Source organism: Pelodiscus sinensis, chromosome 21 (assembly GCF_049634645.1).
Source record: "Pelodiscus sinensis isolate JC-2024 chromosome 21, ASM4963464v1, whole genome shotgun sequence".
In the NCBI taxonomy this organism is placed as follows: domain Eukaryota; kingdom Metazoa; phylum Chordata; order Testudines; family Trionychidae; genus Pelodiscus; species Pelodiscus sinensis.
In genome coordinates this window covers 19387793-19410326 of record NC_134731.1, presented here as the reverse complement: position 1 = coordinate 19410326, position 22534 = coordinate 19387793, and the positions used below count along the sequence as shown (strand labels likewise).

Below are 22534 nucleotides of genomic sequence, written 5' to 3'. Positions count from 1 at the left end.
TCTCAGTATAAAAGTCCTCTTTCTACCACAAACCTGGACCTCTTAGAAGACCTGAAAGGCAGTGGGTTGCTTCTGGCTGCCATTCAAACTCCCTTAAGGCTCTCGTCTGCTTCCTGTTCTACCAGGGTGCTGTTGGGACAGTTGGCATTTACAAGCCCCAGTTCATAAAATTGAAAAAATCGCATGTCTGACATAGCACTGGAAGGAGACGGGCTGCTGGAGGATGGGGTGGAGGGACGAAAGGACATCTGTGGCCTCCCTGGAGGTGGATAGGGACCATCCCTGCGAGATGGGTTCTTGAATGGCCACCTGTTGTGGGATGCCATCTCTACAAGAGTTCTTGAGCAAGAAGCTGCCAGTGTAGATGTAGCCTAACAGTAGAGAAATTTGATAGCTCGCCTTTTTACATTAAAGCCAGGCACTTGTGATGTCTGCTATTCAGCATGCTATCAAAGATTCATTATAAACTTTGATTTGAACATATTTGCCAAGGCTGTGGAAGATTAATCACCTGAGAAGCTGTGCTGGTGCTCAGCTTAGAGGGAACACTGCTTCCTCACTCTTCACTTTTTGCGTTTTAGAATGAAGTTCAGGGCAGGAATTAGTTCTGACTTTCACACAGAACTGAACTAATATAAATTCTTACCAATGATAACAAACATGGGTAAGCTGCAGTCTCCTTTAGGTTCTCCGCAGACTGGAAGTGAATGTTATCCATTTTCCAATGGGAAATATTACATCTGAAATGCTGACTTGGCCTACAAAGAGCAGTTAAATGTTACAGCTCAGCCCCCTGGATTCCAAGCCCTGCTCACATCTAAGTCTCAAACTGCAAAGACAGTATCTTTCCATGCCATTTTTGCTACACCAAACTATGCAGGTTGTTAATCTTCACACATTAAGGGATTTCCTTTGCGATTTTACAGTTTAACCATTGGTTTGAAATTGGTATTTGTCTGCAATATAGTTCTGACTGAAATGATACCCTACCCTGTCCACATCCTACTGCAGTTGGAGATATTCAGCATCTATTTTTTGTTTCAAAAGAATCTGCAATTCCAGGCCAGAGACAATGGTGACATGAAAACCTTTCAGTTGTTTGTTGTGTAATTACTTGCTTGAAAAAAAAAAATCAGTAATGGCATAAACTTTTAAAAATGAAAGCTATGTGGATAGGAAGAGACTTCTGTACAGCCAGCAAGTTTTAAATCTTTTGTTCTAACTGAAGAGTCATTTCAGTACAAAGGAGTCATTCAATATTACATCTGGTGCTGTTGGTCCTAAGATAAAGGCCAGTGAGTTAATTTCCCCAACAGAAGCTGGTCCAATTTGGGATTTGGACCAGCTGCTGTTGGAGAGACTCTTAGGGCTCTTCAGAATAGCTTTTCTCTTTCTCCAACAGAAGTCTGACCAACATGATGGGTCACCCACCTACTCATTTAAAAGTTAAGACCATGTCAACCGAACAGGGAACTCAGACCAACTGAAAACAAGCAATGTGTCGCCACTGAATTATATTAGAGGAATGTTTCACTAATGCTTCTTAAATGTAAAGGTTGTTTCCTCCAAAGCTCATGTCAGCTACAGGCAGTGTTTTAAGGCAGCAATTTTGTTTAAAAAAAACTAAACACAAAAATCAGCTATGTTCAGTTAGACCGAAACTTTATTTGCACTACTTCAGTATATAAAGGGTATTTTCTATTATGATCAGTAGGTTTCTATTATGCAAGTTATTTGAAATACAAAGAGTGTAATATCAACATTTTAACATTTATGCATTCAACAGTATGCATCTCATACTTAAGTGTGTCTGCTCATTCTTTTTACACATTTGGTAGTGCTCACAAAAACAGTGGCTAATTCTCAGGCTCATTTGGATGTTTCATGATACTCTTCTATTGCAACCCACCAAGCTTGTAATATGGACACCTACAACACAAAAGGACAAATAAGTTCCACTGCAATATGAAATCCTATCCAACCAATTCATTAGTGTACAAGATGTCTTCAGAAAACCTTTGCTCACCACTAGTCAATCTGCCGGTAATTCCAGCTATTTTTGGTGAGTTTCATCATCTCATATCTTGTACTGAGCGATAACAACTATTTCTCATCAAATACAACAAGAGGGTTCTGGCAAGAAGGACAGGTATATTGTAGAACCGCAATGGGAAACCTAGACTAGCGAGTGAGCCTCAAGACTGTCTGTCCCTCAGCTTGGAGGCATGGCCTCCTTCCCCAGCTGTGCCTGCTACAGCTACCATGGACAAGGGCTTGTCACCTGGTCCCAAGTGGCTGCTGTGAGAGGGCTGGGGTTGGTTGCCCTCTCTCTGGGGCAGCCTGCATACTGAACTCCTCTTCACCAGCCCCACCCAATGAACAAAACATTCCAGTTAAGGACCCAAGCAATGCTGGGTAAATCTTCTAGTTTTTGTTAAGATTCCAGGATTGCCAATAAAACCTAAATTCATAGCCTTTTTGGCTTTTACACTTTATGAATTATACCCACAGCGCCACAGGGGTGTTCATCTAGAAGATCGAATGCCTCCATTATTGGTCACTTTCTGTTCACTGAAAGTTTTACTGAGCACAAATTACTTGTACAGATAGCATCAAGCACATCAGCTGTTAACTCTGTTACCCTTTAAAATAGCACTAGCACCTAGAACCGCACCAGTGTGTTTTTAAGAAAAGGTGGTATATGTCACTCTGCGTCTGAAAAAAATCAGTTATGCCCCAGAAAATCTGAATTGAACAGAAAAGTAGCTAACGATCTCTCATTCATGAGTTTATAGCTCAACATAAACAATATGTGTGTTCAAACTCACCCCAAAATTTTTTAGAGCGGTACTTTCCATACTGCAGGAAAGTCATTCCACTTCCATGATATTTTCAGGGGGAGGGAGGCGGAAAGAAGCTGTAAACACACAAGTTTTGAAATCAATTTTAAAGTGATAAAGGACTGCCTACAGAGAGTTGCTAGTGATGTCTAGGCACATTGGTTCTGCGAACTTCGGGGGGGAAGGGAGTATTTTTTTTTTTCTTTTTCCTCCTGAAATGAGAAAATTAAGAGTTCACTGGGGAATGGGGAGGAGGACAAGGGAAGCGGAATAGTTGCAAAATTACCAGGATGGAAACTTATGGGGGATGTGATTAAGAGTTGTCTGGCCTCTTATTTTCTGAATGCTTAGTGTTTACACATGTATATCTTTAACAGTACAAGTGTTTGAAACTGAGTATTTCTTTCATTATGGTAGCACCACATTCTAGCAGGAAAGGAAAAAAAGCACCACTAGACAAGTGATTTGGAATCACAACAGATGGAAGAGGCAATGTTTTCTGCCCAGATTCCTGGATGACTATGCTACCAGTCCACTGCTGACACGTTTGTGAACTGCACTGCTGAATTATACTAGAAACGATTCTTACATAAACAGAACCCATACACGTTAAGCTAGTGAAATGTGACTGGCACCTTACATACTTTAAGCTATGGGTAAATGCAAGGAGACAGAGAGCTGGAGAAGTCTGCCTTCTCCTGTCATGCAGGCATGACCTTGGTATAGGATTCCGATCAGGTATAGTGGAGACATGGCAATTCATCAACACTTACCAAGAAAGCCGCTTTCCACTCATATCGACATCTCACTCCTCTGAAATACTGAAGTCAAGACTCTGCATAGCAAATGGAAACAAGAGAACAGAAGTGACGATTACATGATGCCCTGAGAAGGTGGAGGGTGGAGTGACAACAGCAAGCACAGAATAGCCAGTCTTCAGATAAACTGCATGCTAGATTGTCTTTTGCCTCCTAGTACCAAATTCTAGCATACAGAGCTCCAGACAACCTGAATTCAATATACATATAGCTGTATTTCAGACAAGTTGAGAAAGTTATCGTCAGTTCTCGCATCAGACGGCACTTCCTATTCAAAAGGTATCATCATGTCAACAGCTTTCTGCATTTGTTTGTACAGATAAACACCACCACAAGCTCAACACTAGGTAGGTAATACTGAAGTCAATTAACCGATAAGCAAAAGCTTATCGGTCAACGCTACACACATTTCCTCCTCCCCACCCCACCCCGGGCGTGCACTAGTAAATTATGCAAGCAGGCTGGTCAGCAGCCCAGCTCAGTCCTGGCTTGTGCCAGATCTGGGACCTAACCCACGGCAGTGTTGCATTTAAAGTGTATTAGGAGCTAAGTGGGCAGGCAGCCTGCTCTGGCAGCTCGAACCTGCCCCCAGACAGGGGCTGCTGTCAACCTGCTCTGCTGCCCCCTGCCACTCTGCTGTTTTTTTAAACTAGCTCCCCTCACAGACCAGCTCCCATCTGGTACCTCACACTGCTGCTGCCTCTAATGCAGCAGCAGCGCAGAGTGGCAGTGGGATCCTTGGGAGTGAGGCTGGCTTCACCCCTTGGGACTATAGACTAGTCAACTAACTGATAAGAAACCATGACCAATAGTTAACATCCCTAGTCAACACTTGCAAATTTTTCTTGAGGTTGCAAGGCACTAAATGTTCAAATCCATGTTACTTAATCAAGTCTAAAGATCAGATTTATACTGGTGTATTCAGCTAAGTTACTGAAATGCTTCAAGAGTTACAACCCTCATGGAACAGCTTCAAAAACCCCAAATAATCTAATCAACTCCTCCTTTTGCATTAAGGCAAGGCCATATGGTGCATCACTATCAAGTACTTACCTAGAGTTCCCCCACCCACCAGGAAGATGAATGGCAAGGCCCCATTTCAACCTTCGTTTGTCAACACAGTAAGTAAAAATCCCAGAAATGGCTAAACATTTATACACATTAATGCAAGAATAAAGCTTACCATATATACTTCAAGACACCATTCTGCCCTAAAAAGAGGAAATACCAATTATCACATGACAACATTATAGTATTAAACAAAGAATATTTGGTCAATTTATTCTCACCACCACCAATCTGCGGGCAACTCCAGCTGCTTTTGGTGTTGTTTCATCACCTTTGATTTGACCAATTCTATAGGAATATAGGTCTAGATAAGCCGGGGGACTGTCCAGGTCCCTTACGCTTCTATGGACATTAAGATGCTAATTTCAAAATGAGCTTTAAGGCTCAAGTTATCGGCAAGAAACTTGCCCAGTCAACAATCACTGCTGCTAACGTTCAGCAGCGCCTGTTACAACTGGCTGGACAGGCCCTGTGCCTCAGTCTGTGAAGTTAACAGCACGAGAGAATCCAGCACTAGACCCCGCTCCAGAGCAGCGCTGGAGAAGCTCGGTGCTGCACTGACAGGGCACAAGGAAGAGCCATCGCAGGGTATTTGCATCTACAGCACAGACACGCGGCTCTGGAGCAAACTGCTCCGCCCTGAGCACTAGGAAGCAGCTTAAACCCTGCATCGGCGCTTGTGTCGGGAGCGGCGGAGGAGCAGCCCCGCCTCCTCTCTGCCCGGGGGCCCGTTCTCACGGGGCCGGCCACGACACCAGCGCGTGGCGCCCGCTCTTCCCGAGGCCCGCGGGGGGCGGCTCTAGAACAGGCGGCCCCGCCTGCCCCCCCACGCGCGCACTGTGCTGCGCCCCAAGGCCCACGCGGAGATGCGCCGCCAGAAGGGCGGGGCGCCGCTCGAGGACACGCGCTCTGCCGGGCCCTCCTCCCACGCGGGCTGCTCGCGGCGGCGGGTCCCATCGCTTCCCGCGTGACCCGGGCTCGGTGCCACGGGGTCCGCGCCCCCAGGCAGCACGGGCAGAGCCCCTTTAAGGCGGCCACGCCCTCGCGGTGGGCCCCACTACCTGAGCGGTGGCGCGCGGCCCACCTCATCCTCAGCCGCGCGGCAGCGAAGCGCGCGCCTCCCACAGGGCTCGCTCAGCCGCCATCTTGGCCCGCTGCGGGGCGGGGTCGGCTCCCGGCCGCTGCCCCGCGGGGAGGCCGAGAGCCTGGGTCCCGCCTCTCCCCTCACGCGGGCGCGCTACGCCCATCGCCCCCGCCTCAGGGCGCCCTCCGGCCCGGGTTCCGCGAGGAGACAGGCTGCTCGCTCCCGCCCGGCCAGGGCACGAGGGGGCCGCCCCCGAGTCACCGCCCCGGCCAGCTCCGGCAACGTACAAGACACAAGAGAGCGAGCAGCGGCCGGGCGGCGGCTTTTAAGGCTTTGGAATGTACCATCGTGTGAGGCAGGGGAGACTCTTCGAGGGCCTTCTCCAATACGCCTCGCGGCCGTGGAACGGACCATTCGATCGCAGGACGGGGGGGGGGGGTGAGCCAGTGAGTTCTCTTTGAGTCTGCCACTGCAAGGGCCAGCACACAGCGCTGTGCAGCACTTTACAGACCAGCAAGATGGTTCATTCGGGGATGAGCTTTCGTGGGCCAGACCCACTGCCTCAGATCAAACAGGGGAAGGAAATTGTCACCACCATAAATACCAAAAAAATGAACTCACATGACAGTGAGACAGTTAAAAAATGGACTCACATGAAAACGTTGCCAATCTAGAAAATCTGGAAAATGCCAATCTAGACGCAGTCCGTGAGCGTTCTTGAGCGAGTAAATTTACAGTATAGCGTTGTAAAACAGGGCTTCTTCTGGAAGAGTAAGAGAAATGTAGCCGTGTTAGTCTGGGGTAGCTGAAGCAAAATGCAGGACTATGTAGCACTTTAAAGACTAACAAGATGGTTTATTAGATGATGAGCTTTCGTGGGCCAGACCCACTTCCTCAGATCAAATAGTGGAAGAAAATAGTCACAACCATATATACCAAAGGAGACAATTAAAAAGGAAGAGTTATTCCTCTCCCCACGAGGAATAAGCCCTCTTGCGCAAGAGCTCTTCCACAAGAGGGCCGTGAAGACAGGCAACAAGAATTTCTTCTGCAAGAAGCCCCTATGGCTAAAATGGCCATCAGAGCTTCCTTGCGCAAGACTGTGTCCACACTGCCATGGATCTCTTGCTCAAAAGGACATGGCAGTGTAGATCCTCTCTTGTGGAAGAGTTTTTTTTGCACAAGAACTCTTCTGCAAAAGAGTTCCTGCGCAAGAAGCTGCCAGTGTAGACGTAGCCTAACAGTAGAGAAATTTGATAGCTCGCCTTTTTACATTAAAGCCAGACACTTGTGATGTCTGCTATTCAGCATGCTATCAAAGAGTCCTTCATTATAAACTTTGATTTGAACATATTTGCCGAGGCTGTGGAACTAGCTTCTTAACCACTGAGAGAAATTCCTCAAGAAGCGTGTCCACTTGATGTCAGTGAGATTTTAAATTCAGTTTGCTTTTGCTGGTATTGGCCTGAATAGTACGGAGTGTCTCAATAAAATTAGTAAAGATATTTTGCAAGAAGCTGGACCTTGTTACAAGCAGTATACAAACCACCATGACGATAGATCAGTTAACTTCAGCATATGCTTCTGCCTTCATACATTCCAGCTTGTAGAGACAGTAGCAATCAAAGGAGGGACTGCTGCACTCCAGGGAAGGGGAAAAATTGGGCCCAGATAGAGCCACCAACCCTCCCCTCCCCCACAGCATCCCATGGGCCTAGAACGGAGGGGGGCACTAAAACCTAGGTGGCTGCCAAAATCAGTATGAGCCAGGGAAGAAAACTGCAGAGGAACCAGTCACAAACACTAGGGGCTACGTCTACGCTGGCGTGTTCTCACGCAAAAACTCTTTTTGCGGAAGAGTTCTTGTGCAAAAAAAACTCTTCCAGAAGAGAGCGTCTACACTGGCATGTGCTTTTGCGCAAGAGCATCCGTGCCAGTGTAGACGCTCTCTTGTGCAAGAAAGCGCTGATAGCCATTTTAACCCTAGGCCTTTCTTGTGCAAGAAATTCATGTTGCCTGTCTGCACTGGCCTCTTGTGGAAGAGCTCTTGTGCAAGAAGGCTTATTCCTGAGCAGGAGCGTCAGAGTTGTTACACAAGAAGTCCTGATTTTATACATTAGAGCGTCAGTTTGCTTGTGCAAGAACATGCGGCCTGTGTAGACAGGCAGCAAGTTTTGTTTTTTTGCGCAAGAGCAGCCACTTTTGCACAAGATCGTGCCAGTGTAGACACAGCCAAATCAGGGACTGCTGCACTGAGGGGGAGGAGATAAAATGGAACCAGCTGGGGTCACCCCACTCCTCTTCCTTTCTTGTGGGCTTAGAAGAAAACAGAAAAGGAGGCAGCCAGAGCCTCTTGAGTCTAGTTGGTAGGAACAGAAGTAACCTAAGTACAGAGATAGGGAACTTCCTGCATTTCTGATTGGTCTTTCTCTGCTCTGTGCTGATTGACTGACAATATAACCCCTCACATTCTCTTTGCCTTACTTTGGCTCCACCAAGGACCCCTCACACTTTCTTCCCTTTTCCTTAGGAGACAGATTTCCCTCCTAAGTAACACATTTGCTGACATCTCATTGTTCACTGTGCTGCTATGTACTATACTGCTGGATGGTCCTAATGCATAAAAACACAAATAACAACCTAGGGGGTCACTGCAGGACTTCAAACTACTTGCAGCACTCACTTCAGTGGCACTGGAATGAGCAGTGCTGGGGGTGCTACCACGCCCCTCCCTTGAAGTGGTAATAACACACCAAATACATGGCTTTTATAATTGGCACCCCTCCATAATATTTGTTCTGGTACCCCAACTCAGTTCCAAGGTTGTCATAGCCAGGGGTGGTAGTGGGGATAAGCTCCCACTGTCTATAAAGTACCCCTATACGGTGTGCGTCTCCAATAGCCTCTGACAACCAAGTCCAGCTCCTGGCCTTCACGTGCGGTTTAGCTTGTAAACCCGGAGGAACTGTTTTAACTGACAGGAGAAGGGGCGCAGGCGGGTCACTGGCGCCTTATAACCAGTTGCTTCGGGGAGATGATACTCGTCAGCCTAGGAAGGCAGTTCATCTAGGGGAAGGAAAACCCTGATTTTAAACCTCCGCTGCCTTGCGGCTATATTCTTCCATGGAAAAGGCTTCAGGAGTAAACCTCGAGGAAAAATCCGGAGTCGGAGTCCCTAAGGCAGTTCGACGCTGCTTGCAGCCTCGCTCTGGCAACTCCTGCGACGGCGCCGATGCCAAACTGTAGCAGCCCTGCTGTTCCTTTGGATCCATCGACGACGTGGAGAGGGGGGACCCGCTACGTGGGCAATAGCCTGTTCCTCCATATTACATCGCCCTGGCTAGTATCCGACTACCAACATATCTCACAACCCTGGAGAGGACACTCCAGCCTCGCTAGCGCTACTAGCGCGGAAACAACACGGGGAGCAACAGTTTACCGGTTATAAGCCACAGCTCAATTGGCGTAGAGCATGGTGCCAGGGGTTGTTCCCGACGGTGGGAGGGATCTTCGGGTCTCACTGGGCAATTACCGCCCGCCTCAAGCTGGGCAGCCCCCAGACAGTCAGGTACTGCCCCGCCACAGTCTGCTTTCCTCACTGGGTGCATGGGGATTAGGAACATTCCGAATGGCAGGCTGCAACCATCGCACCAGGCAACAAAACACTGAGAAAGAGACTACCTCTTAAACTGGGATGTTGGAATGTCCGTACAATGTTGACGGGCCTCTCCGAAGACGTACAGGACATTGACGACCTACGAAAGACAGCAGTCATCAACAACGAACTTCTGAGGCTGAACGTAGACATCGCCGCCCTACAGGAAACACGACTGGAAGACTCAGGAATTCTGAAAGAAAAAGACTACACCTTCTACTGGCAGGGAAAGGCCCCAGACGAGCCCAGACAGCATGGTGTAGCTTTCGCGGTGAAAAATAGCCTACTGAGTATGGTGGAACCAGGCAGTAATGGCTCAGAACGACTCCTCACCCTTCATCTCAACACCACCACAGGCCCTATCACCCTCGTCAGCGTATACGCCCCAACTCTGAACGCAACATTGGAAACTAAAGACCGGTTCTATGAGAACCTAACATCTGTCATCAACAGCATCCCCGACAAGGAACAACTCATCCTTCTGGGTGACTTCAATGCCAGAGTAGGTGCGGACAATGACTCATGGCCTTCGTGCCTCGGAAAATTTGGCGTCGGCAAAATGAACGAGAACGGCCAACGCCTGCTCGAGCTCTGCGCTTTCTACAACCTGTGCATCGCCAACTCATACTTCCAGACCAAGCCCCAGCATAAGGTCTCCTGGCGACATCCGCGCTGGAAACACTGGCACCAGTTGGACCTTATACTAGTTCGCCGCTCAGCTATCAATTGCGTCCTGCACGTACGCTCTTATCACAGCGCTGACTGCGACACAGACCACTCCTTAGTGTGCTACAAGATCAGGCTGAACCCGAAGAGGTTTCATCGTTCAAGGAAACAAGGAAATCCTTGCATCGACGTCAGCAAGATGTCGCAGCCTGACCTGACGCAGAAATTCGCAGAAGCGCTTGAGAAGGAACTTGACGCCACACAGACATGAGACTCTGCCATGGAAAAGTGGGAAACACTGCGGAACATAATGCACCGCACTGCCCTGGCAACCTTTGGAAAGAGGACCACAAAGACGCACGACTGGTTTGAAGCAAAGTCCTCTGTGATGATTCCAGTCATAGAAGCCAAGCGCGCCGCCCTGGCAGAATACAAGCGGTCACCAAGCCAGAGGAACCTACAAATTCTCAGGGCTACTAGGAGCAAGGCTCAACAGGTTGCCAGACACTGTGCGAACGAATATTGGCAGCAGCTCAGCAACGACATCCAGAAAGCAGCCATATCAGGGAACACAAGAGGCATGTACGACGGCATCAAGAAAGCGCTGGGCCCTACCCAGAGCAAAACAGCACCCCTCAAGTCATCTACTGGAGAAATAATCTCCGACAAGCAACAACAGTTGGGGAGATGGGTGGAACACTACTCCGACCTCTTTTCCAGACGGAATACGGTGACCTCCGCAGCATTAGATGCCATTGAATGCCTGCCAACCATGGAAGAACTTGATGCAGAGCCAACAGTAGAAGAGCTCAGCAAGGCTGTTGATAAACTGGCCTCAAGAAAAGCCCCCGGCAGCGACGGGATTCCTCCAGACCTGCTGAAACAGTGCAAGTGTTCCCTACTGCACCCTCTTCACAAAGTGCTCTGTCAGTGCTGGAAAGAAGGAGCCGTACCGCAGGATATGCGGGATGCTAAGATCGTCACCCTCTACAAGAATAAGGGCGAGAGAAGTGATTGCAACAACTACAGAGGCATCTCCCTTCTTAGCATCGTAGGCAAAGTATTTGCTAAGGTCATTTTGACCCGACTGCAGAAGCTGGCTGAACGTGTCTACCCGGAGTCACAGTGTGGTTTCCGCGCAGAACGGTCAACCGTAGACATGATTTTCTCCCTACGACAACTCCAGGAGAAGTGTAGAGAACAGCAGATGCCCCTGTACGTCTCCTTCATTGATCTCACCAAAGCCTTTGACCTGGTCAGCAGAGACGGACTCTTCAAAATCCTTCACAAGATCGGCTGCCCACCAAAACTGCAGAGTTTGATTGAATCCTTCCACACAGACATGAAGGGAACAGTGCAGTTTAATGGCAGTTGCTCCGAGCCTTTCAGCATCAGCAGCGGCGTCAAGCAAGGCTGCGTTCTTGCCCCCACATTGTTTGGGATCTTCTTTGCCCTGCTCCTCAAGCATGCCTTCGGCTCAGCAACGGAAGGAATCTACTTCCGCACCAGATCGGACGGCAAGCTATTCAATCTCTCTCGCCTCAAAGCCAAGACGAAGATACGCGAGACGCTGATCAGGGACATGATATTTGCCGACGACGCAGCAGTCGTCACACATACCCAGGAAGAACTACAGTCGCTGATGAGCCGTTTTTCCATGGCCTGCAAAGACTTTGGGCTGACTATCAGTTTGAAAAAAACAAACGTCCTAAGCCAGGACACTGTCACTCCACCAGCCATCACAGTAGATGACTACCAGCTTGACGTCGTCCACCAGTTCACGTACTTGGGCTCCACCATCACCGATAATCTCTCCCTTGATGCTGAGCTCGACAAGAGGATCGGGAAGGCAGCCTCTACTTTAGCCCGCCTGACAACCCGAGTGTGGACCAACCCCAGGCTGACAACCGCAACAAAGATGGCAGTGTACAACGCCTGCGTCATCAGCACCCTGCTGTACGGGAGCGAGACATGGACCACATACGCGAGACAAGAGCGGAGACTGAACGCCTTCCATCTACGAGGTCTGCGCCGCATCCTGGGCATTAGCTGGCAAGACAAAGTCTCCAACCTCGAAGTTCTGACTCGAGCCGGCCTCCCCAGCATGTATACCATGCTCCGACAACGTCGCCTGCGTTGGCTTGGCCATGTACGCCGCATGGAGGACGGGAGGATCCCAAAGGACATCCTCTATGGGGAACTGGCATCTGGGAAGAGAACCACAGGGCGCCCGAACCTGCGATTTAAAGATGTCGTGAAGAGGGAAATGAAAGCCATCGACATAAACACGCAGTCCTGGGAAGACCTCGCAGCAGACCGCCCGAAGTGGAGGGGCACCCTGACCACACAGCTCAAGTCAGGCGAAACGAACATGATGCGTGCATCAGAAGAAAAGCGAGCCCGCAGGAAGTTACGCAACAACAACAGCCAGGGAACCACCTACAGCTGCGACTTCTGCGGCAAAGAATGCCTGTCCCGGATTGGCCTTTTCAGCCACCAACGACGCTGTCCCCGACGCTGTCCCAGACAATCCGACACGAACCAAGACGAGAACTAGGATACATCATCCATGGTCAACTGACCGACGTAGGCCAACAAAACAACCCCAACTCACTTCACCTATGTCTGAAATGCAGATACTGGTGGCCTGTAAAATGGCAACAGTTGGGCATCTATTTTGTTGTATGGTACAGTTTTTTTTTAAATTATTTTTGGTGCTAGTGTATATCACAGAGTCCCTGCCCTAAACAGCTTGTTTTTTAAATAGACAATTGGCAGGGGAAACGAGATGTACATATGAAGACACAGTGCCTTTCATCAGAATGCTTACAACCCTAAATCGTACCTAGAAAATCAAAATGGATGAAGGAATGAAAGAATTGCTTGAGATACTTTTATAACCGTACATTCTTAATCTGATCATTTCTATGCTTTGTTTTGTTGTGCAGCAAAGGAGGTGGATCTGTAGGAATGATTTGAATGACAACCATTTAGGAAATGAGGAAAATCCAGATTCAAAACTAACTACTGAGTCAATGTGGGAAGTAGGATGTAGTTACCTAAACAAAGCCAGTTTTTATGTACTATGAGGAACAGTCACTATAAAAATCTTTTTTTCTAATTCTGTTCAACCAAAACTTTTATCTGAATCATGAGTTTTTCATTGTGCATCACAAGCTAAAGGAGAAACTCTCCATGTACCTTTCATATTAACCTGCTTTGCTAAATGTTTCTGATATCCACTTTAGTTGTACTCTTTTAAAAGGTCATTTAGATTATTTATTCCTTAAATCTTTGTTTTTTGTTACCCCCTTTCTTATTTTTCAAAATCAACAGAATAAGGCTGCAAGTTTGCTTAAGTTTTTGCAAACTTCTCCCATAATTAAAATTCACGACATACCTTAATCTTTGCAGGATTGGGGCTTACATTTTTAAATCATATTTGAAATCCAAGAAGGCTAGAGAATGTAGTTTGTGCTGAAGAAATATATTAATATAGTATGTGAACTAGTATTTTGAAAATACTATATTAAAAGCATGTTTCCGTAAGCTACAAAAAATTACAAATTGAAACTGTATACTTGCTCTTACAAAAGAAAAAGAATAGCTATGCAATAGTTATCAGAAACATCTGATTTAAATGAGAACATGGAGCACTGAATATTATAGTAAGTGTCTGACCTTTTCAATGGAGCATGCAAACAGCAGTATTGTTACTAATTAGAGTCTTCTTTTTGAATGCAGCTTGGAGCACTAAAGAACACTGATTATTCAAACACTATTTAATTAAAATCCTTAATAGAATCACAGTCTCTTCTGCTGTCTTGTGAAATGGAAATGTAATCAAAAGCGCTTTTTGTATCACAACAAATATGAGGCAGTTTGTTTTTCTTAGCGTAGTTTTAGTACATTGCAAACTTGTTCAGTGTTTTTGTTGACCTAACAAAATACGTTTCTCCAATGCTGTTTTATACTTAGAAAGGTTATTTATTTTAAAAGCTAGAAAACATCATCTGGAAAGATAACTTTGGGCTACAAGGGACTACGTAGAGCCCTACGCGGATACAAAATTTGTATCTTCATCTGTGTCGGCAAAAATGAACTGTGAATATCCACATCCATGAAGGCAGATACCTGCAAATATAAACCAGACATCTGCAGATTTGCAGGACCCTAGGAATCTGACCTCCATTGATATTATTGGCCATTATGTACTCTTGCAGACCTTGTTTAGACTGAAACAACTCAACAATTGTTTGCATGCTGGGGGGTTTATTTTTATGCAATTTAGCTGCAGTCTATGTGACTAGTGTGGTGTTTAAAACCTTTGTTTTTTTATTAACGTAGGCTTCTTATCTAATGTATGTGAGCTTATTGAGATTACGAATTGGAAGAGCCAACCAGAAGGAGCTGATTTGGGAATATTTATCTACATTCAGAAGACACTTTATTAGCTGTAATTTGGTTAAAGTTTTAAGACAATGGTATCCATCATAAATAGCTATTATAGATTAACTATCTTCACCATTAATAAGCTTCAGTTTGGTGGTGGTTTTTCAATGACATGATAAAAACAATATAGCTTCCCAGCAGGAATCTTCAAACACCACTTTTGCTTAAATGGATGTGTAGCAAAGGCTCATCCCTATTAAAACTATAGTGTGATTGAACTAACCACTGTTTCATAAACATGAAATATCTAACTGGAGCCTCTGCTGTCCATGCCAACTATTTTTTTTGGCACCCTAAGTAGTGGTGTCTCTACCACTACTGCAAATTCCGGGAATGGCCATCATGTCAACTCCACTAGGAAATCCCCTAATCTCAATTTTGGATTCTTGTGGCTCATGCTCATTTGTAGTGATATCATATACTTCTGTCTCCACTGATCCATCTGTTTTCCACTCAATTGTGGAATACTTAGCTAAATCACTAAGGGTGTGTGTCTAGACTACTGAGTTTTGTCGACAAAAGTGGACTTTTGTCGACAAAACTATACCTGCGTCTACACTACCGCTGAGTTCTGTCGACATAACATCGACAGAACTCAGAAGTTTTGTCGACGCTGGTAAACCTCATTTTACGAGGCATAACACCTTCTGTCGACAGAGTTCTGTCGACAGAATGTGTTATTGCCTGTAGGGTTGCGTCTAGACTACAGGGTTTTGTCGACAAAGCACCTTGCTTTGTCAACAGAACTGACTGTGTCTAGACGCTCTATGTCGACAGAAGTTTTGTCGACAGTGTCTGTCGACAAAACTTCCATCGACAAAATCCTGTAGTCTAGACGTACCCTAAGGTGTAAAAGTCTTGGTCATTGGATTTCATCAGAATATATGGTATCATCTACATTTGGGTATGTATCCACTACATTTGGGTAGTGGAGGTGGAGGAGATGGTGGGGGCAGTGGCCTCAAGGTGCCTTTGGTATTCCTTATCGGAAAGACAGTAGGGGAGGGCAGTAAATTATGATGGTACCTGTCCATAAGCACAGAGCCCAGATCCTGGAAGGAACCTAAATCACCACTCAAAACCACATTCCCAAGATTGGACCCCACAAGTCCCTCCTTGCCAACGTACAATACTCCATCTCTTCTACCAGGGCCAGTTCTTAATGTCTTTTGTAGTCAGAAATTCCTGGACTTTGTTGGGGTCAATGGAGAGCACATTCCTTCTTCTTTCCCGAAGCAGTCATGGTTCAGCATCATGCAGGGGAGAGGTTACTAGCACGTCACCCTGTAATATTTTGGTTCTTCTAGCAGATACTGAATGTATGGTAATTCTGTCAGTGGACAAGGGAGAGTTTACTAGCACTTCACCTTGTCTTTGTCTCCTGCTGCCCAGAAGGAGGGAAAGCAGGACCAGAAGGAGAGAGAGACTTATCAGCAGTCGGGTCAGAATCATCACCTGAGGTTTCCCAACCCCTGTTATATAGTCTGATTTAAGGGCCTACAATTATGAGAGTGCCTCCTAGACCTTATGAAGAGCTTAACCCAGCCCTGCTCCACATAATAGAGCAGGTAACAGTCCATCGAGGTAACATCCACCCTGGTAACTTTCTCTGTATGCCTGAGAATGTTACATGCCACAATTGTGTGCTGATTATCCTGTAAGCAGGCCGCCCATTGAGAACCACTGCTACAGCTGCTGAGCCTTGACAAAGCGCATTAAACTCAAGCAACAGAGGCCTTTTGAAAGTCCACACACACACACACACCCTTCCTGTTCATGGTTCCTACTAGTAATCATAGGTACTTGGGGGGGGGGGGGGTGTAGAATCAGAGTAAAGGTGGCAGAGAGAGTCTTCATCAGAAACTGAACCATCTAAGGGTACGTCTACACTACAACATTAATTCGAACTAACTTAGTTCTAATTAGTTAATTCGAACTAAGCTAATTCGAACTAACGGATCCAGACTAAAAAACTACTTCGAATTAGCATTTTGCTAATTCGAACTAGCATGTCCACATTAAGTGGACCCTGAACCGGGCTTAAGGATGGCCGGAAGCAGTGCCGGCAGGGCATCAGAGGAGGACTTAGAGCGTGGAGCTGCTGTCTCAGGCTAGCCGAGGGCTGTGCTTAAAGGGTCCCGACCCCCACCCCAGACAGACAGTTCTCAGGGGTGCCCCACTTGCAAAGCAGTCCTGGCTTGGATTGCCCGGACTACCCACACTGGGCACATCACACCACTCGGCCATCAGCCTGGCTGCACTTGACGCAGGCTGCCATCTGGGGAGAGGAGGCAATTGGGGGGCTGCAGGAGAGCTTCCACCCCCAGAACTAACGGAGCGGTAGTGTAGCGCCTATCAAAGTTAGTTCGAACTAACATCTGTTAGTTCGATCTAACTTTGTAGTGTAGACATACCCTAAGGGTACGTCTAGACTACATGCCTCTGGCGACAGAGGCATGTAGATTAGGCTACCCGACAGAGTAAAATGAAGCGGCGATTTAAATAATCGCCGCTTCATTTAAATTTACATGGCTGCCGCGTTGAGCCGACAAACAGCTGATCAGCTGTTTGTCGGCTCAGCGCGATAGTCTGGAAGCTCCCCTGCCGACATCAAAGGGAGTTGTCGACAACCCAGGTATGCCTCATCCCAGGAGGCATACCTGGGTTGTCGACAACTCCCTTTGATGTCGGCAGGGGAGCGTCCAGACTATCGCGCTGAGCCGACAAACAGCTGATCAGCTGTTTGTCGGCTCAACGCGGCAGCCATGTAAATTTAAATGAAGCGGCGATTATTTAAATCGCCGCTTCATTTTACTCTGTCGGGTAGCCTAATCTACATGCCTCTGTCGCCAGAGGCATGTAGTCTAGACGTACCCTAAGTGGGGTATTCAAGAGCAGAGATAGTGAGGTATAACTTTCTTTTAGCTTCTATGGGGGTATTTGTTTATAGGGTTGCCAGGTGTCTGGTTTTAAACTGGATAGTCCAGTAATTGAGCTTTCTGTTCAGGAAACAAATTGAGAAGATATAAATGTCGGGTATTTTCTAAATAAGATGTAATGTAGATTGTGATTAAATCTTAAGTGTGTCCGGTATTTTTGTTGAAACCATCTAGCAACCCTATTTGTTTATGCATATCTGTTCATTAGATGTCTGACAATAAAAGATCTTACAGCTTTTTTTCCCCTTGTCCTTCACAGTCCTTGCAGAAGGAAGCATTTGGATACATAACACCTGTTCTGAGTACACTAATAAGCCAGGCACTCACACCTTACCCTCACAGCCTGGTAGTCACTACGGATGTCGGTGGGACTGCTTCTGGTGTATGTTTCCAACATTGATGCTGGGGTTGTGCTACATGTTCATAGTCTAAAAAAGCCAGGCTTAGGGTTTAATCCCTTGATTCACACTGAAAATCATGAACAGAGCCCTAGATAATCAACGAGAAAATGTGAAACTGGCCAAACCAGAAATCCCAATGGAAAATATAACAAAACTGTTTTTCAGCTCAGCACATGATGAAAGTCAGAGGCATATACATGGCAGGCTGACTTGGCTCTATCATTGTGGCAGATTAAAATATTAACGAATGTTACACAGCTAGAACTCCCTCAGTCTAGCAAAATCATGGCTTTAACAATTTCTCTCTTGTAGACGATGAATAAATGGCTGCCACCCTAAGGAGGATCCTTATGGAGACCAGTGGAACCTACAGCCGTCATGGTCCTGGGTGGGCGGGGGGAGGGAGACTTACTCCTGGAAGTGGAGGGGCTAGGGGCAGGCAGCCCTCTGCGCCGCCTGAAGCATGGCACGCCCCTCCTCCAACCCTCAGAATGTGTGACCCGGTGCCCTGGCACTGGCAGTGATTTAAAGGGCCTGGCGCTTTTGCACCAGTATTTTTATCCAGTACACTGCTGCAGCAGCAGCAAAGAACCTCAGGCCCCTTTGAATCACTGGGCCCCAGAACAACTGCCCCCTTTCCTCCTGTCAACAGGCCTAATGAAGACCAACTTAAACCTATACCCATACGGAATTCAAACGGCACTGAACAGAGCATCGGTCAATGACAAAACAACCAGGGAATACTTCCCTACACTAGGCAGTAAGGGTATGTCTACACTACAGCGCTAATTCAAACTAACTTAGTTCGAATTAGTTAATTCGAACTAAGCTAATTCGAACTAACGCGTCTAGAACTAAAAACTAGTTCGAATTAGCTTTTGCTAATTCGAACTAGCGCGTCCACACTGATTGGATGCAGGGGGGCATTTAAGGGCGGCTGAAACCGGTTCTGGCAGGGCATCAGGTCAGTAGTTGCTTTGTGTGGCTGCTGTCTGAGGCTATCTGAGGCTCTTGCTTAAAGGGACCCCCCCTGGACAGCCGGTTCTCAGCTTTTCCTGCTTCCTTGCCAACCTCGCCGAGGGACAGCAAAGCGTTGGTCTCTGTGCCCGTCTGTGTCGGTGCTTCCCTTCGGGGACGCCGCCGCAGGTGGCAACATGGAGCCAGAGCTCGCCCTGCACCTTCTGGTGCACTTTCTGGACTTGCTGCTGCAAGCCTGCCAGCAATGGCTCGAGGCTGCCTGGCACCTCCTGGTGCACGTCAGGCCCCTGCCTCTCCGCCTGGCCGCCCTGGGAGGAAGGGGAACTCTGGTGTCCCAGTGCCCGTGTCCCCAAGTCCCTTCCTGTCTGGGGCAGGAGAGCTTCATTGTTATTGGAATTGTGATCCCATTGAAATAGGCTTTGTTTTAAATAATAGACCTTTAAAGTTAAATTAAAAATTGTTATGGCCTAAATTTATCAGAACCTATTTAAATAATGTATGAATTAAATTTAAAAATTAAATAGAACATGTCTCCTGTCAACTTTTAAAGAAATTCTACCAGTTCACTAGTGGAAGTGCCTAGAACCAGTGTTTACATCAGCAGTAGCTTCTTCTGCAGGTGAAAAGAGAATGTTTTTATCACTTTGGTTTATTCAGCTAGTTTAATTCAATGATTAGTTCATTCACCATTGCAAAACCGAGAGTTGATGAACCAGAAAAACTTGTTTTCCTCTTTTCTCAGTAAAAAATTGGTTATGAGAGCGTTCTAACATCTTGAAGAACATGATGACTAGGTTTGATCTGTTAAATTCACTATGGATATTTCCTTTGTTTAATAAATGGATTTTAGATGCAAAATGTGTTTGGATACTTTTTTGTCATGTGTCCTTTACATTTAAGGACATTTTCATACAAAAATTAAATGCTGGCTTTGTTTATTTTAAATAGAATTTCCGTTCAGACAGAAGTAGATGTAAATCATATGTTTTAAAAAAAGTAGCCGCCACTTAGCAAATAATAAATGGGGTAAAATCTCTCTCTTAAGTGTTCCTATTACACACCATTTTGTAACAGAATAAAAATGTAAAAATTAAGAATCTGATTACATGTAAGTTACACAATTATTTGGGCATTTATTTAGTTGGTAGCTGTACTGAGTGTATTCTCCTGGTTGTAAATCAACATGTTTTAAAGGTTGCTAATCAATAAGACTCAACCATCCTTTAGGAAAATATTTTAAAAGTATAATTTAAATGATTAATTGCTCATTTAAACCTTGGTTTTCTGCTTGCCCGTTTAAATCATGATTAAAATTAGAAATTATATCAAAGCTATTTAAATCAATCCACCCTGCTTCAGAGACTGTTTGGTCCGTCCCTGAAGGAGAAGGCACAGGGCTGCGCTCATGGAATAGGTTCTAGGCTAGTGGGGTTTTGTTGTCTGGTGCCTGTCTTGTTTTGGACAGTAGAGCTGGTGAGTTGAAACAAAAGTTCTCTTAATCCCTTTGAAATGTCTCATTGTATAGTGAGGCTGATTCTTGTCCATGGACACCAAGAGTTGGACAGCTTATGTGTTGGGGCTGGAGTCTGAGGGTACGTCTACACTACAGCGCTAGTTCGAACTAACTTAGTTCGAATTAGTTAATTCGAACTAAGCTAGTTCGAACTAACGCATCTAGAACTAAAAACTAGTTCGAACTAGCGTTTTGCTAGTTCGAACTAGTAAGTCCACATTGAGTGGACTCTGAACAGGGCTTAAGGATGGCCGGAAGCAGTGCCGGCAGGGCATAAAAGGAGGACTTAGAGCGTGGAGATACTGTCTCAGGCTAGCCGAGGGCTGCGCTTAAAGGGTCCCGACCCCCACCCCGGACACACAGTTCTAAGGGGTGCCCCGCTTGCAAAGAAGTTCTGGCTTGGAGTGCCCTGAGTGCCCACACTGGGCACATCACACCACTCGGCCATCAGCCCGGCTGCACTTGCCGCAGGCTGCCATCTGGGGAGAGGGGGCAATTGGGGGGCTGCAGGAGAGCTTCCACCCCCAGAAGCCCGCAGAGCCAGCCCAGTCCTCCCCATCGGGGGCTCGTACCCCATTCCTCCCTCACCTCCTTCCACTTGCCCTTCCCTAGCCCCCCTTCTTATTGATGTACAAAATAAAGCTAATGTTTCTTCCAACATTGACTCTGTCTTTATTGAAAAAAACGGGGGGAGACTGGGAAAAGGAGGTGGGAGAGGGGAAGAGAAAGGCTGGGAGAGGGGAGGGCAACTAACATGATCAGGGGTTGGGAACAGGTCCCAGATGAAGAGAGGCTACAGAGACTGGGACTGTTCAGCTTAGAAAAGAGGAGACGGAGGGGGGACAGGATAGAGGTCTCTAAAAGCAGGGGTTGGGTGGAGAGGGTGCATTCAGAAAAGTTCTTCCTGAGTTCCCATAAAGAAGGACTAGAGGACACCAAAGGAAAGGAATGGGTAGCAGGCTTCAAACTAGTAAGAGAAAGTTGTTCTTCTTCCCAAAGCAAATAGTTAACCTGTGGAACTCCTTGCTGCAGGAGGCTGTGAAGGCTAGAACTAGAACAGAGTTTAAAGGGAAGTGAGATCAAGTGATGGAGGTTGGGTCCATGGAGTCCTATTAGCCAGAGGGTAGGAGTGGTGTCCCTGCCCAAAGTTTGTGGAAGGCTGGAGAGGGATGGCACGAGACAAATGGCTTGGTCATTGTCTTCGGTCCATCCCCTCCAGGGTCCCTAGGGTTGGCCGCTGTTGGCAGAGAGGCTACTGGGCTAGATGGACCTTTGGTCTGACCCAGGACGGCCATTGTAAGCTCAGGGCTCAGGGTCGGGGGTCTCAGTGGACCCCCTTGATTTTCATGCACACCTGCTCCTGGGTGGCCAGGCTGGCAGCTCTCCTGCCCTAGACGGCCACTTTCCTGTGCCTAGTGCGGAGATCGTGGACGAGGTCCACGATGTCCGCACTAGCCCAGGAAGGTGCCCGCCTCTTGCGGTCCAGGGCAAGCTCCCGGGAGCCGCCAGCCTGGTCCCGGCAAGAGGGGGTGGGCTGGGAGGCATCGGGTGGGTGGCTCTGTGCCGTGCCAGGTGCAGGGTCTGCTAGCTGGGTGCTGGCAGGCTTGCACCTGGCACGGGCACCGTAGCCAGCCCGTGCCCCTTTAAGGGGTCCGGGGCCGGGAGGGGGGCATAGAGTTTCCCTGGTGTTGGCCAGAGTGGCCACCAGGGAAACCTGGGGAGGGCTAGCCTCCCACTAGTTCGAACTAAAGGGCTACACAGCCCTTAGTTCGAACTAGCTAGTTCGAACTAGGCGTTAGTCCTCGTAAAATGAGGTTTTCCTAGTTCGAACTAAGCGCTCCGCTAGTTCGATTCAAATTCGAACTAGCGGAGCGCTAGTGTAGCGCATAGGAAAGTTAGTTCGAACTAACGTCCGTTAGTTCGAACTAACTTTCTAGTGTAGACATACCCTGAGTGATTATAAGGCTTCTGGTAATAAAATCCCTTTGCAGAGTGAGGAGTGGGACCGGGACTCCAGCACTAAGGGATGTGAACAGCTGCATGCTTTGGGCTTCTTTAACTGACTTGCTGTGGATGAACCTGCCCTCCCATTGTCCTCACATGGGGAGTTCCTGGTGTTC

At 47.1% G+C, this 22534-nt stretch overlaps 1 long non-coding RNA gene and 2 other non-coding genes across 6 annotated transcripts; all 3 read right to left on the bottom strand.

Annotated features, from left to right (window-relative positions):
• Positions 1–1645: 1645 nt before the first annotated feature.
• On the bottom strand, positions 1646–6173 carry LOC102450991 (uncharacterized). Of its 4 annotated transcripts, none has more exons than XR_331337.4 (5): positions 6155–6173; positions 4842–4869; positions 3614–3675; positions 2829–2917; positions 1646–1929 (listed from the first exon to the last, which is right to left on the bottom strand). It is a non-coding gene; the product is annotated as an uncharacterized LOC102450991 (long non-coding RNA). The 4 variants fall into 4 exon arrangements; XR_012897142.1 differs by lacking the exon at positions 6155–6173 and adding an exon at positions 6098–6116; XR_012897140.1 differs by lacking the exon at positions 6155–6173 and adding an exon at positions 5788–6091.
• On the bottom strand, positions 2006–2078 carry LOC112544122 (small nucleolar RNA SNORD65). Its single transcript, XR_003087446.1, has one exon. It is a non-coding gene; the product is annotated as a small nucleolar RNA SNORD65 (small nucleolar RNA).
• On the bottom strand, positions 3875–3951 carry LOC112544119 (small nucleolar RNA SNORD49). Its single transcript, XR_003087443.1, has one exon. It is a non-coding gene; the product is annotated as a small nucleolar RNA SNORD49 (small nucleolar RNA).
• Positions 6174–22534: the final 16361 nt, after the last annotated feature.